Consider the following 15,673-nt stretch of genomic DNA (forward strand, 5'->3'; position numbering starts at 1 on the left):
AAAAGTTTATGAATTATTTGTAAATAGTCGATAAACAATCGATGAACAAATGAGTGTGCTCTGGGCATGCGCACTGCTGTTTCCAGCGCAGGCGTTCTCTATCCCTCTCGCACGGTATATCTTTCTCTTTCGCACAGTTTCGAGCGTAGACCTCCGCTAGCGTTCTGTTATCCTATTACTCAGCCGGAGCTTCCCTGATCGAACCGCCCAGATGGCGCCACCGGCACGGAATTTAAATGTTGCACCTACTAATCGCCGAAAAACGTTTATAACTGTTTAATTTCAATCGAAATCGTATCAACGCCGGTTCTTGAATGTTGCTAATGATCTGTCTTGGTACTGTCTTCCACGAGTACCAAGGTCCTTTTTTTATATGCAAAAAGTTAATGAACTATAGAAAAAACGAATATGTCTAACGAAGTAACGTGTAGCCAAGACTGAAATCCTCGATGATCGTTTAAGGAAAATCGAGATCGTAAATTGCCTTCCTGGACCGGAAATTCTGAAACTGTTTGTGAAGAATGCCAGAAATATTGGCTAGAATTTGCATCCTACATATAATATAACTCGGCAGAAATAGTTGTTTATTTGAAAACTATCTTAATAGACGAATAAAAGTGATTTCTACTATCGACTTGCAAGTAACGTTAATGAGCGAAGCTAAGTGTGTCGGCGTTTCAAGTTTCAAGGTATTCTTTTGCTACAGGGAAATCACAATTTTTAATGTACCGGGGCCGCTTTTAAGTTCATTTTTATCGGAACCTTCGGAGAAGCTCTTTTCTCCTCGGAACCTTTCTACCAATTATGTATATTAAAACTACAATACTTATCGATGAGCGTCGTGCTCGGAACAGTCGACAGGAACCGGAAGTAGTAAATTCTTTGGCAAGAAATGCGTGGTTAATTTAAAATAAAACTTCTTCGTACAATATTATTATTATTGTTGTCATTATCGACGATAAGAATAGACGTAAAAGTGTCAAATTCCCGCGTTGTTTGTAATATCTCAAAAGACATAACGCGTCATAGTCTAGAGAAACTGTGAAAAATAGTTTCGCTTGAGCCCCTGAACGCAAATATTGGATTAACATCGTCTGGTAGATGTGCGTAACGCAACTGCGATGCAGACGTTTAATCCTATACACGAGGTGTAACGTGCGAAACGAGTCGATTCCTCGGCAGGTGTCGTTAACACCAATTTCCCCTTGACGATGCTCGCGTGTGGGTGCGAGGCAATGAGTTCAAGATTCGTGTGTTCCACTACTTGGCAAGTGTTGTCGTGCCTGTATAAATTACATCATAAATATAATTATGTACGCGGTGTAACAAAATGTTTTAATTATTCTTCGTTCGATACTTGAACTCGGGATTTTCTATGAATCGCTCGTGGTATTTTTGGTAAAGTTTACCAGTTTCCTCGATAGGAACGAAAGATGATTTGTCTTACTCATCCTGCTCGTTTGATAAATTTTCTTTTCTACCTACTGAAAAGTCCGAAACATTGAATATTACGTCTGGTGCCACGATTGTGGTTTGATTTCGATAACGTAGGTAGATGCTATCGTACATTCTTATCGCGAACGTTTCTCCTCGGTAGCCAATTCGATTCACAATGTATATTTCCTTCGAATAACGACGCCGACGCCGACGCCGACGCCGACGCCGACGCCGAGCCACGGCATGCCATGGCATAGCCGTGTCTTCGATTCGGGCGACGCGACGCCGCGCGAGCTGTCCAATTATTATAGCGGCGAGAGAGTAATTATTTTCGGCGTTCGAAGCGGTACGGTGGGCAAAGTATCTGGGAAAGTAGTATATCGTTTGATTGCATAACGTGTTAGTTATGGACGAACGAGAGAGGCGCGTGTAATTCATATAGTTCCGCGTATAGTGTTGTAACTCGTGGCGTTAATTAAACACACATGACACGAGGATACACACACTATGGCTGTGTGCGCGAGTAAAACATTTGTAAACGTAATTCGACCTCTTCTAGCGATGCGTTAACAAATGCAAAGCGTCTTTTACAAATTTCATTTTATTCGTATTTTAGTATTTTACATGTAGCGAGGTTTATTACCAACCTTGGATAAATTTATTGTAGTATCGACCAAAGGAGAAATGAAAATTAATGCGTGGGAGTAGAAATAAAAATATATACGCGTTCGATAGAAAGCCGAGGTGCAGCTACGCGCTGTTATTAACCTAACCTTGAGCAATTAGATAGAGACAGATAAATAGGTGAATAAAGATAAGATGCTACTTTTACATTATAATTATAATATTTTACTAGTTATCCGTAGACTGTACAAGTTATGCTTTTCTAGGAGGTGTTTTCAAAGTGTAACGAGGCTTCAAACATAAAAAGAGAGCAAGGCATCATCGGATGCTTTGTGTATGATACGTAAATATAGCGAAGAAAATAATCCCTTTACACATCGAACGAGCGTTTATTTTTGTCGAAAGCAAAGTGTAATAATTAATTTGACGAGAAATCTTTGGCTGGAACGAACAAGATTTCAGCAGCAGATCAAACGATTACTCGTAATTGTAAGTCGAGATCGTAACTGTATGTCACGATCAATCTTCGTCGACGTAACAGTTAATGATGACGGTTTCCTCGATATCGGAGATTCTACTTCACATTTCAGAGGTCAAGCTCGCCAGCGAGAAAGTTACATCGGCGAACTCTGATCTCGCAATCATCCAACTATTATGTACGTGTATGTATCCATTGTAATAGGAATTTAGAGATTTACTCGAAGAAACATTATATCATGTTTCCGATGCTTGTCCGATGGTCATCGAGACTAAAGAAGAATTTTCATCCATCATTATTCGCTAAACAAATAATCGAGTATTTATAATAACAGGGAAAACGATTGACGCGATAGCCACTAGTTTGAATGTCGCGTCGGCGTCGCGTCTACCTTTCTAGCGGTATATATGTACAACGTAGATACATTGCTGGTTTGATGGACGCCGACGGGAAAATAGGAAACGAAAATCGTGTCCGGAATTGGGAGAAATCGCACGAATATCGAGAAAACCTTAGTTCCGATTCGAGAAAAGTAAGTATTCTTTGAGAACGATGGAACTGTCACGATGGAACTGTCGGTGCAGATTCACCTCGACTAAAAAGTTTCGACCAACAGTTTCAAATCTACTTATCCGAAAAGTTTCGTTTTTTCGTCCATCTCTGGGATGCGCTCGAATTTTAACAAAATGGAACAGACCGTCGAAAATTGTGCTCGTTGAAACTTTCGTATTCCTTCCCGTTAAGTACATTTTACAACTGGCGGAATCGATAATGAATAATTTGCTAAAACTATCAAATACAAGCTCGTACCTGACTTACTAAAATGGATTATACGATATTACACTAATATTATAGATATCATCGTTCTTCTTCTTCTTCTTCTTCTTCCTATTTATTTATTTTCAATATTTTCGAGCAACAAGTATACATTACGAAATTTCGGTTCAAGTAAAGTATTTCTATTACACAACGGCTCGTTGCTGTACTGAACGTTGCCACTTTTTCTTTATATGTATGACCACAGATCAAGTCGTACGTGTCTACGTGCACTTGGATAATCGGACATTTTTGAATAATATATACGTCGCGAGATAAATTATTCAAAACCTTTTTGCGATATTTTTGCGCGAATTCTAGTTCTTTTTTACATGTATGAAATTGAATGACACGTGTATAATTTATTTAAACAAAAATGTATTAGATAACAGCGCGTATACTAGTTCCTGTTTCAACAGCGTTTTTTTTTCTTTTCCAGAAATAATAAAGCATCGAACGGCAAATTGTCCATTTTTCAGATTACGTATATCAGCGATTGTTTCAGGAACGCGCGAGATAACGTACGACCGTTCGTAAAACGCTACGAATCCTCGTTCCAAACCGATAACAACTACAACGGTGCCAGGATAATTAACAAATGTATTATTTTATCTCTAAACACGTCTGACGATAAATGTAACATTGATAGGATACTATGGAGAATTGTATAATTATCACTCACTTGTATCTACTAACTGCATACGTTCCTAATCTATTGTTATTACCTCGGTTACTAATGATACGTTTCTATTGACGTAATGGCTATGTAATAGCCGTTAAACGTGTGATGTCAACTATTGGGTCGTAAGGAATGCCCAAGGCATCGCAATCACGTGTTTCTCATTATGCGTTGCTGTTGTACTCCTTAAACAGAACGAATGCAGGGGAAACGTAAACGATGAGAGATACGTAGATGACATTAACGATAATAATTGATATTTTTGAGGAAACTAGTGAGAATTAGAAAGCGTTGAAATTTGGCGAATATATACTGTAGACGGTGTATTCGAAAATGATGTGCGAAAACCGAAAAGGGTAGAATGCGCATCGCGCGCAAGCGATTAATTGAAAAGAACGTGCTCGCAACATTAGATCTCGTTCGTTTCCGTGTCCGGTCGGGGGTGTTCGGTGTAGCCCGTGCAAGAGCCTTCAGCGCCACAGCGCGGGTAGTTTTCTTGCCTCCTCGACGCGGTGGTCGTCGCGGTCGTCTCGATCGTCTCTCGTCGCGAGTATCCACATCCACCCCCGTTCACGTTCACGTTCGCGTTCGCGTTCCCGTTCCCTTTCGAATCGTGTAGCGAGGGTGGACGACTCGCTTGGAAACCACGCATCCCGAACGACGAGGCCGTAGTTCCATTTCCATTCATCCCCTGATCGGCTGTTGCCGCGTTCGTGACGGGCGCGGGCGTCGCGTCGCGTCGCGGCGCAGCGCGGCGCAGCGCGGCGCGGCGCGGCACGGCACGGCACGGCACGGCATTCTGGTCACTATTCTTTTATCGCGTCTAGTCTGTTCTCGTTGGTCGGTCAGTCAGTCGGTCGGGTACAGTGGTTGGCGCCGGATAGTGAACGCGTCGCGCACACGTCGTGTTGTCCTTTTCGCGACTTCTCGTGGCTACAAGGCGAAAAGCAACAGCCAGCCAGTCACCGTTTCGCGCATTACAATCGGAAACGATGTTCGCGATGTTTGCGATGTTCGTATCGCGAAAGTGAACCGTGTTGCCAGCGTTCGCATCTCGCATCTCGTATCTCGAGTCGAGGAGGCATGATTTGTTCGCGCTGGTTTCTTTATTTTCCGTTCAGCTATTCGCGCGGATTCGGTCGGTGTGCGCGATGTTTCGCGTATTTTTTACCCGTTCTTTGTGAGTGAGTCGCCTTCTGTGATATTGTGCGAGCAAACTGTACATGACCTGCCCTTTTTTTCCGCCGGCGAGTGCGTTGACACGCCGGCGAACGCACAGGGCAGCTCGCATCTAATTAGGAGGGAAGAAACGACAACTCCAGCAGATCACGTGAGTACAGAATTACGTAAATTTCGTTGTAGAGTTGTTCGCCTCTACGAAAACGGTCCAATGTCAGGCAGTCGTTAAATGCGCACTTTCCTTACTTTTTTTTTTTTATAAGCAAACAAACCTCACTAGATCGTTTCTTCTTTGCCATTCCAATCGTGGCTCCCTTGCAACCTCGTTCGGATGCAATAAACATTACGTCGTGTCGTGTCGTGTCGTGGCGTGTCGTGTCGTGTCGTGGCGTGTCGTGGCGTGTCGTGTCGTGTCGTGTCGTGTCGTTTTGTGGCGTGTCGTGTCGTGTCGTGTCGTGTCGTGGCGTGGCGTGTCGTGTCGTGTCGTGCCGTGTCGTGTCGTGTCGTGTCGTGTCGTGTCGTGTCGTGTCGTGTCGTGCCGTGTCGTGCCGTGTCGTGTCGTGTCGTGCCGTGTCGTGTCGTGTCGTGTCGTGCCGTGTCGTGTCGTGTCGTGTCGTACCGTGTCGTGTCGTGTCGTGTCCTGTGTTTGTCGGTGTATTTTGTCGAGAGTATAAGAAACTTGCAACCAGATAAAAATTGCTTTATTTACACGTCTGAATTTTCTTATCGATTGTGTCGAAAAATCAAGCACCGAACATGGTTACAAGCAATGTAGCAACATTAAAGAGTAAAGTCGGAAATGATAATGTAAACGGTACACGCGAAACATATTCGTACAATGTCACACAATGTGTGAAGAAATTACGATACCACGTCTCCCTTATATAATTGTTGCGATAGATTTTGTATTTTTGTTAAAGCTGCTCGTTTCGAGAATGCCTAACATTGATCCTTTTTTAAATGGAAATTTGTTTGGGACGCACGGAGACGTCGCGCACGAGAACCTTGTTTCGAAAAATTCCTGTTAGACCACCGGAGACCCGAAGAGACCCGGACAGATCCGGAGAGATCCGGAGAGATCCGGAGGGGGAAAAGATCATTAAAATGAAAACGTGCATCGTTGGTTTTCCATCTGTAGCTTGGACTCGTTTTTCTTTGTACTCTCATTGCACGAAATGAATGCCAAATATTTATTTTTATTTCTAATAATAATTCATCGTTCATTCACTTTTGCTTTGTTTTGCAACGGCAACGTTACCAACCTATATATTATTATAATAATAGAAATAGTTTTCAGTTTTCGCCATTATGTGAAAATGTACCAATTAGATTTCCTAGTTTCGAAAAACGCCTAGTACTCGACCGGTGTCTCGTGCGCTGAACGTTCTCCGAAAGAAAATATTATATTTCGAGAGATACACAAGAAGAGAAGTAAGAAATAGAAAAAGAATAGATTACAAGTGTTTCGTTGTGGAAAATAAGCGGATCTATGGGAAGGTATCAGTGCTATGCGACGTGCAAACGTTAGTTTTCGGCATCGTAACGCACGGAAAGAGGTTATCGCGCAGAAAGGAAGAAACATTCCGAACGCGTTCCTTCTTTATCCGTGCTCTGTAGGAGGGCTGGCCGGAATCGTAAAATATAATAGAAAACACGCGTAGAATCGTGACAAGCTAAATATAACTTCCTTTTCCCTTTCCTTGGTTTAGTCTCCCCGTAATATTTTTGCTCCTTCTTTACATTTCAAAGTACGTTTCTTTTACATTTATTCTAAATGAAATTGATCTTCGTTTGGACCGCGTCTGTTAGTTTTCGTAAAACTTGGGAATCGTAAATTACGATAAACACGAAGCGTTTGAAATTATACGATGGGTGCGCGTAATATTCGGCTCCTCCTTTTCTCTTTATATACTAGTGTATACATACATGTATGTAGGCGATAGCATTCGAAGCAGCCTGTTCATCGGAAACTGGGAGTAATTAATTATTAACCTATTTCTGTAGTTGTAATTGTACGTGGTAGCAAGACTCTTCTGTTGCGGGCTCGTGAAAAGTTTTCGTCGAGTTGTTTAGAGTTATAGAGGAAAGTGGTAGGTCTGGGTTATCGCGACTCGCCTTTTCGCCAAGTTTGTTATGCTCGTTTCCGGGTTCACCGGTTGATTTATACGGAAACTTGCGCCGTTGTTAAGAGAAATATAATATTTGTTATTTCAGACGGTTCGCGTTACGCTATTAGTATTTCAAATAAACGTTACGAGACGAATAAATAACGGGATCAATTTATGTGTGTTGCACCGTTTATCGCTATCAAAGTCTGATGACTATGTATTTTCAATACGTACATTTCAATTTTCTATGTATATGTAGGTAGCGCACGAGTATCTCTTGTCTGTTTATCACGAGTTTTTCAGAGAATGCATACTTTCCATTAAACTTTGCCGAGTTGTAGATCAACATCGAATGGATAGTTTTTCAATTTTATATCGACAAGTCTTCCGAAGAGGAGCGCGTTACAGGTGGCCGAAACGCGAGCAGCCTGACAAGGCACCAGTTAAATATCCAAGATATTATAGCGAAAAACTATTACCAAACTATCACCTAAACGGAAAAGGTCAAGTATAAGGTTAGTTGTTCTCCTTGTTAGGGTCCCTTTATCACCTATACTTCTGGCTCTCTGTATCGAGATCGCGACGGTTTTGTTATTTTTAGGACAACCAAGCCATGCGTATGTCTCTCTCGCGTTAACCAAAATTTCCTCTCGCTCCTCTATTTTTGTTTCGCTGTTGCGTTCTATTTTATTTGCTTAAATTTTAACGAGTTCCGTTCAACTCCAGCCCGTTAAGAATAGACGAAGCCTGTTGACGGAAATGCGCACCAACTCTGTTTGTAACCTGTTTTCCTTGGTAAATTCGTATTTATAATATTATTATTGTTCGTGTTAGGATCGAGGCAACGTTTATCGCGATCATTTTCTTTGACTTGATTCCCGAAAAGGATTATATTTTCGAACGATTCGATTTCCTAGACGCTACGAATTGGAATCGAGGATTTTCCTGGTATGTCGGTAGTTTGCGACTTTGACAAGCGTTACGAGTTAACCGAACTACGCGTGTCGTGTATACGCCAAGGAGATAAATCTTTGCACGTATACCGAGACAGATCGTTCGGGTTCCGCTGTTTTCGCAACTGTCGATCGCGACAACGTAGAAATCGTATGGAAATTGCGCGAGAACATCGGCTACGCGATTTCAAAGTTCCGCTGCGGCCGTGCGTCGCGTCGCGTCGAGTCGAGTCGCGTCGAGTCGATGACGTTATTGGCTGAAACCACCTGCTTTTCTCGGAAGATGCAGGCACCCGGTACTCGCAATTTCCGAAACTGTACTTTTCGTTTTTCGTTGCCAATCCTTAGGAAAATTGCTATATTCGACGAAGCGTCCCTTCATTAAATTAGGATTTAGACGTATCCGAGAACATGTCTCGGACCAAGGTTGGTTCCCGTGGTTATAATCCCCGTCCAAAGAATCCCGTTCTACTTCTTTAAAAATTGGGATTACCGAAAGGATGACGGGAATGAATCCTCGGAGTAGCCTAAGCTTCCTTTTCAGCCCAAAGGACACCGTTATCAGAACCTACAGAATTGCGAACGACGCGACGCGGCGGCAACAAATTCTCGATGTCTTTGGCAACATACCGAGGAGCAGTCGAGTAGTCGAGCGATATTTTTTGTATGTATCGTGTTCTTGTTGTTAGTTGTTAGCCGCGAAGGTAATTAGTCCTGGTAACAAAGCGCATACTTGGAAGCTAAAGACACTCGTCGCGCTAGCTTTTACATTCTCACAGTTCACAATTCCAAACCAAGTACAGTCTATTCAACGAGAGTTGACACGGTTTTTGTGTAATAGTTGTTTCGCATACACATTTTGCATTTTATGTAAGCATTTGACTCGCGATACCGAGCGACCCGAACAAACACGGAAAACTCAAACTACGCTAAAGTTGACGCGCAAACTTTTATGGACTCGAACTGGAAAAAGAGAATACCGTTATACCGGTCTATCTCGTCGTGTTCGTTAAGAAAGCGATTTGATTTTAGCGACATTCGTATGACGGATAATACCTGCGCGTAGACAAACTGCCGCGACAGGTGAAACACTCTTGTTCGAACTGTCGTTGACGATAAACGGTAACCGATGGCGTTTAACTTGGCTTTAACGTCTCTGTACTCGGTGTGAGAGTGGTCTGAAACTTGGAAACCGATGAAGCGGTAACGAAACCCTTCCAACATTTCCGGACAACTTGCTACGTATTAGATTTGATTTGACACTTTCGACGAAAGCGTATCTTGGTTACTTTTCCGCGGGATTTCCATGGCAAAGGAGACGCGCTGCGTAAATGTTGCACGAGACAACTTTCCAGTCATTGTGAACATGATCGGTGCTCGTACATATATTATGCGAGTCTAGGTGTTGCCGTGGCGTTGGCAGTTGGTTGCTCCGTCTGCGACAACCGCTTAATAGAGGCTTACTCGGCGTTTTAAGTTGGCAATAAATATTAATGCGGCCTCTGCACAAGTTGGAACCCCTGGATTCGAACGTACCGATCCTATCGCGAGGACGTGGCAGGTGGTAGACGCCATTTCATATTCCTTCGGAGCTATTAAAACTCGTACACCGAACTACGTTCATGTGTAAATCAGCCAAGTAATACTATCCCGAGAACATGGAGATTGGCGTTTCGAGATGAACGATGAACGTTGAACGATGAACGCGTTTCTGGACAATTTATAACAGCAAACAGCATACATCGAGAATATAGTATACGATGAGAACTGTAACGATGAACGGTAGACTTTGGAATAATTCAACGACAGCCGTGATTCTGTAAACTTGCTATAAAAGTATGGAGGGGACAGGTTAATTGTAACCGCGACAGTTTTCGGGTGGTATTAAAAAAAATGTTTGAAAATAACAGTCCAAAGTGAGCCGACATCGCGCATCGGCTACAATATCCTATCGTTCTACATTATGTTTTAAATCGATTGAATCGTTCCACTGTCCCTGAACTATGGACTTTACCGCTTATTCAGAGCGAAACACGTGTATAGCGCGCAATAGACTTTGCGGCAACAAAGTAGATATTTTTACGTGTACTTGTCCGTGTGAAAACAAAGTGCGCGGCCGCGCCGCATTGAAAATGTATGCGCAACTCGATGCTGTAGCAGCTCGTTGGACAAGTCCGTGGTCTCTTTGAAGCGTGAACGCGGCCCGCGACGGGCTATCGGAAATATACATATATTTCCACACAGTAGATTTTATTGACGCAAAGGTGCATTACTGGCTCCGACAACAGGATAATTTTATTAGCTAGCGGAATAAGGGTTCTCGCATCTTTCGCCGAGACTACCCTTGAGATTCCCGCGCTTTTAAGGGTAGCTGTTTATCCTATCTGCGAATATTTCTCGCTCACTGAGCCTCCTGAAAGAAACTTTTACGTCGCGCTAGCTTACATAATCGCGTACGTTCCTCTCTGTGTCATAAAACGACCGTTTCTTTCACCGTCTTGACAGGTTTCCTTCTTTGCACGGCCTCACCACCCGCGACGCGCGCTTCTACTTGTCCGCTATTGGGAAATTGGATCGCACCGTCCCGACGCCGACGCCCCGACGATCCAACAGTTTCTACGATTCTTTCACAGAGCGAAACTTTTGACCAGACCCGAGGACGATCATTTTTGTTTGAAATCAATTTTCCGTTTAGGACGATTGCAAATGTTCACCCCGTGATTAAATTGGTAAATTTTTTGTCTTATTGTATATAATCTCGTCGAATCGACGCGGAAGCGTCTCAAAACAACAAAAGTATTCTTTTCCCATGAGCAGTTTGTTTTCACGGAAGAAAAGACGTTTTATCCGCGCTCGAAGCCTTACAGCAGGCATATCGTGTATACATCATCCGTTTGATCGATACCTAAGTGGCAAGAGCGACGCATGATTTACCAACGCAAAAGCTGAACATTTCTCGGTCCAGCGCCGCCGCCGCGCAAGACACGGACAATGAGAGATGCACGAATTCGGTGAACGATAGAAACCCATTATTCGGAACCGTTTGTCGTGTAATTAGGAAATGGTGCCTTTGTCCAGAGTTCTTTCAAGTCTTAGGCATTGTCATAGTTGTTCCGTAGTTACAATGTGAATCTGGATATATGTATATCGTAGTCTTGGTTGCGAACGCTACGATGTATCCAACATCGAATGAAATTGTGCTTTTATATTTAGTCTACGTTGTCATTGATATATATGTATATACCTGGAAGATTGTCAAGTAGCTTTAATAAACCGTGTAAATACTTTGGAAAACAAGGCTAATTGGCCGAGATTCAAAAAGAATTATTTAGTTCACGGACAATAAACGAATCATGGAAAGTTTGTGTAAACATTGGGATTTCATAAGCACAAATTATCTGATCGTTTAACGCTGGCTGGACATAAACGTGTAAATGCATACGTGATCGCAATATGATACCGCAACAGGCTATAAATTAACGTCGACCGGTTTTAGACCGCTTCCAGCACGCTCCCGATCACAGTGGCCCACCACTGGGATCCATTTTGCAAATCCTCGTTACGTATTTCTCATTTCTCTTACAACTTTTTATGCTGGTAGATAGATCGCCATAAATCTACCAACTTATTATCATCGAAAAGATATGATGGGTGTAGTTTACGATCGAGTATATCGGAATGATAATTATGTTTAAGTTGAAAATTAACTAAACCAAGTACTTTAGCTTGGTGATATTTTTCGAAAGGAAACAAAGGGTTTCTGCGAGCAGCATTTAACATTCATCTAACAAATTTCATGTGTACATATTAAAAACCTCGTTTTCATCGTCTTGATCGTTTGTAACGAATGTTACAAATTTTTCTTTAGCGAGACCAGGCGAGGTGTAACCGATATTAATAGCGACGGTGGTCGCTAGTAAATATTACTTTGCCTAATGACGCACCATTTTCACATCGAAAGCAGACTAATTTTCATATCTCGTCGCAAACCTATCAGCACCGACGCATGAATGCATTTCTATTAAGGCAAACGCTTTATCGTCATCTTCCACGAGTAGGTAATTTTCCGACCGCGACGTCGGAACGACGGACGCCGATGCCAACGCCTCGTTGTTCTTTTCTCGGTAAAAAGATGAGAAACCATTCTAATAAATCAGAACGAGAAGAAAAAAAAAAGTATTTCTTCGCGAATAAAAAGAACGAGTAACGAAAAGCAAGCATGTTTGGTCGCATACATTTACCGGCGTTGTTTATACAGTTGCGTCAAGGTTTTTATGCCAAGTATCAGCTTTTGCCTTTTTTCGCTTTCTCGCTTTTTCGCTTTTTCGCTTTTTCGTTTACATAAACGTCACCTCTTTACCAATTAATTACGTATACAGAAACTCGCTGTTTGTTTCCGAAGCTCGCGTTCATCAATTTTATTTTTTCTACCCTCCTGGAATTTGGAGCTCGGTCTCCCTGGAGTGCATCCTGCAGCTGCATACTCTTAACATCATCTTCGACTTGCGTTGCGTGGGAAGACTTCTTATCTACCGTTTCCCAGGGAACGCAGCTGCTCACCTGAGAGCCACGAAAATCCTAACCGTCAGATTTCCCAATATGGAAATCACCGACGGATCCCCACCAACATTTAGGGGTATATAAACCCACGATTTTCGTTGCTCGAGGGATTAAAACGATAGAGTTACGTAGAGTCACATCACGTCCATCGTTGCAGAGTGTGCTTTAGTGAGATCGGGCTTCAGTTTCCCTTTCGATCAAGTTAACTTTATAGATCCGCGAAGACGGTTTTCATCTATTACGGCATTTAGAATCACACTCGACCCCCGCATCGCCAGTGCGTTAACACCGTGCAACAATTAGGTAATTAAATACAACGTTTACTACACACGACCGCGACAACACAACACTGCACATTTGTAACTTAGTATAGTTATTCTGAATATATATATTCTTTTGTGTAAATTCAAAGTTTCCTAAGTCAATTACTAAACCTTCACGATATAACAAGCAATCCTAGCCTGTGTAACGATCCCACAACATAATAACTTTGCCGCTCGAGTTATTATTCAATTAAATTAATAAGTTGCGAGGTTTTATCCGCGACGCGTAGTATTCATCAACGATACGATTTAAGCTCAGTGTATTCAACCCGAATTCCCTAATTCAACCTATCCTGCGGTTACCCTTTACTGGGAGATACCGATTCCTGCTAGCTATCTGACTTCGCGCCAGAGTCGCTGCACTTTTTCCAACAATCTCACAATTGGAACCTTACCCTACGGTTACCCTTAACTGGGAGATACCGATTCCTGCAGCTATCTGACTTAACGTCCGAGGCGTCTGCATTTGTCTCCAATAACCAACAACAACCAGAAATTAAAATGAACAACCAGAGTATCAAATCAGTTTCAATTTTGCTATTGTTCTCGAAGGTATCAGCGATGGAAAATATTTGGTAATTATCTGAATTGAATCTGAATCGTCCATAATCGTTACGAAATTGTTTCCGATGACACGATTCTTTAATTATCGTATGCGGAAATTGACAAAATTCCGACCGATTAATTTTTTCGTTGTAAAATTGGGATCTTTGGTGCATCATCGTAATTCGTTAAAGCGTTGTGGTTATTCAGTTCTAAATTCCTCTCTCGAGATTATATATCGTTCGCGTGCAACGTACGAGTATAATATGTATATCCAAGTCGATGATCGATCGTTTCACGCTATTAATTCGCCGACGATTTACGCATTTTGCACTCTGAAACATCTGTCCAACTCGAATTAAATTCCTTCGCGCGGAATGATTGACCGAATCGATTATTATTTAACTATTATATTTCAATCTACGTAATTTTCGTTATTTCACATTAGCGTTATGTAATTCAAGTACATGACATTACGCGTTCAAATCATACAAACTTAATTAAGCAATTATTTTTCAGATTTAAAGTAACGGTATTGAATGTATTAATTGCACAAGTTGTTGTGATTTTTATTCTTCCGAAGGCATTTTCGGTACCGAGGGTAGCGCTTTACGCTTTCGTCGTATTCCAGCTACTTGGATAGCGTACCTCGAATTCCAATGAAAGAAAAACACAAGAGCAGACTTGATAATCGATCGTCACGTCGCGCGTCGTCCGTGACATGGAACGATCGTTAAGATCGCGTCGCCGCGCCATATCTTCCGCTATAAATATTCGTATCGTGAATTGGCGATTAGATCGAACGTCGATCTACAATGTTTTCAATAATATAACATGTAGAAACAAAATCTGACAACGAGTCAATAACTTTAACGAGAACGTAAGAAGCGATCGTGACTTTGATTTGTAATAAAGGCGAGTCTGTAGTCTGTAGTCTGAAATCAATTTCTTTATCTCGCTTTCTCTCAGTGTGAACAAATAAATGACCATTACGAAAACGTTGACAGTTTGTTGGATACACAGCTTGCAGTCAGTGTCTTTGTTTATTCGCTAACGATACAGCCCATTCGAGTGTTTACAACCGAGACGCTAGTGTATCGTGATACTTTTGTTCGAATTAATTTTTTTGCTAGCAAACGGACAAAAGATTATCGAAAGAGATCGAAATGTCGTTATGTATTTACTTTTGACGAAGCATTCGAGGGTACTGGTCGAGCTAGTCTCCCACGCTCTAAATATTCTTACCAGGTGGTTGAAACTGGTTGGAGAAGGGTTGTTACTCTATCGAAGCTGAAAACTTTGGAAACTAGCGAGCCGTCCAATGCCAAATTTTCTTGGCACGTTTCATTCGACAATTATTCCATCGATTCCGTCAACGTCGGGTTCAGGTTTAGAGTTTCTTTGAGATGAAGCAAATTACAGGCTCTTGTTACTCGGCCTTTTGCGCGTGTTCCATCTTTTTTTCTCATTCTACTTCTCGGCGCTGTACAGCCGGCCCGGCCGCGGCACCAAGATAATCCGTTTAGAACTCGTTTCGTATTCGCAGCGATCCCGCTCGAAATGACGGCCAACTACGTTCCATTATTCATTCTGTACCATATCGTTCAATCGGTACGCCCGGCCCGCGGGTAACGGTGTCGGTGCGATGGTCTGAAACATTTTTCCACGTTATAGTATTTCTTTCATGTTCCATTGCTTTTCGACAGTGCAGAACCAAAGAAATGACAGAAAAATCACAGAATTCCTCGTTTATCATTCGTGACATTTTTCGAGAGAATCTGGAAGCTAGGAAAACGAAATCTCTCAGAAACTTTGGGTATCAAGGCAAATCTTACGCAAAGATATTTCGAGCCCGTACCGTGAATAGCTGTAGCTTTCTACAGAAAATTAAACACATCCGCGTGAAATGTAGTCGAGAAAGAATCCTCTCCAAATTGATCGTTGAAATTAGTTAAAGCTACGTATGTTGTATA

General features: G+C 42.1%; 1 protein-coding gene across 3 annotated transcripts in view; it reads left to right on the forward strand.

Annotated features, from left to right (window-relative positions):
* The window catches only part of LOC128879118 (cAMP-specific 3',5'-cyclic phosphodiesterase), a 169,632-nt gene that overhangs the window by 22,364 nt on the left and 131,595 nt on the right, over nucleotides 1–15,673 (forward strand). For 2 of the 3 annotated variants that reach the window (XM_054127991.1, XM_054127996.1), the window contains exon 1: nucleotides 4,600–5,364. The exons of the other annotated variant lie outside the window; for it this stretch is intronic. The gene's annotated coding sequence lies outside the window, so the exon portion shown is untranslated. Of the gene's footprint in view, nucleotides 1–4,599; nucleotides 5,365–15,673 lie in introns of those variants that run through there. 3 annotated transcript variants of the gene reach the window in all.

The sequence above is a fragment of the Hylaeus volcanicus genome, chromosome 6 (genome assembly GCF_026283585.1).
Source record: "Hylaeus volcanicus isolate JK05 chromosome 6, UHH_iyHylVolc1.0_haploid, whole genome shotgun sequence".
Classification (NCBI taxonomy): Eukaryota; Metazoa; Arthropoda; class Insecta; order Hymenoptera; family Colletidae; genus Hylaeus; species Hylaeus volcanicus.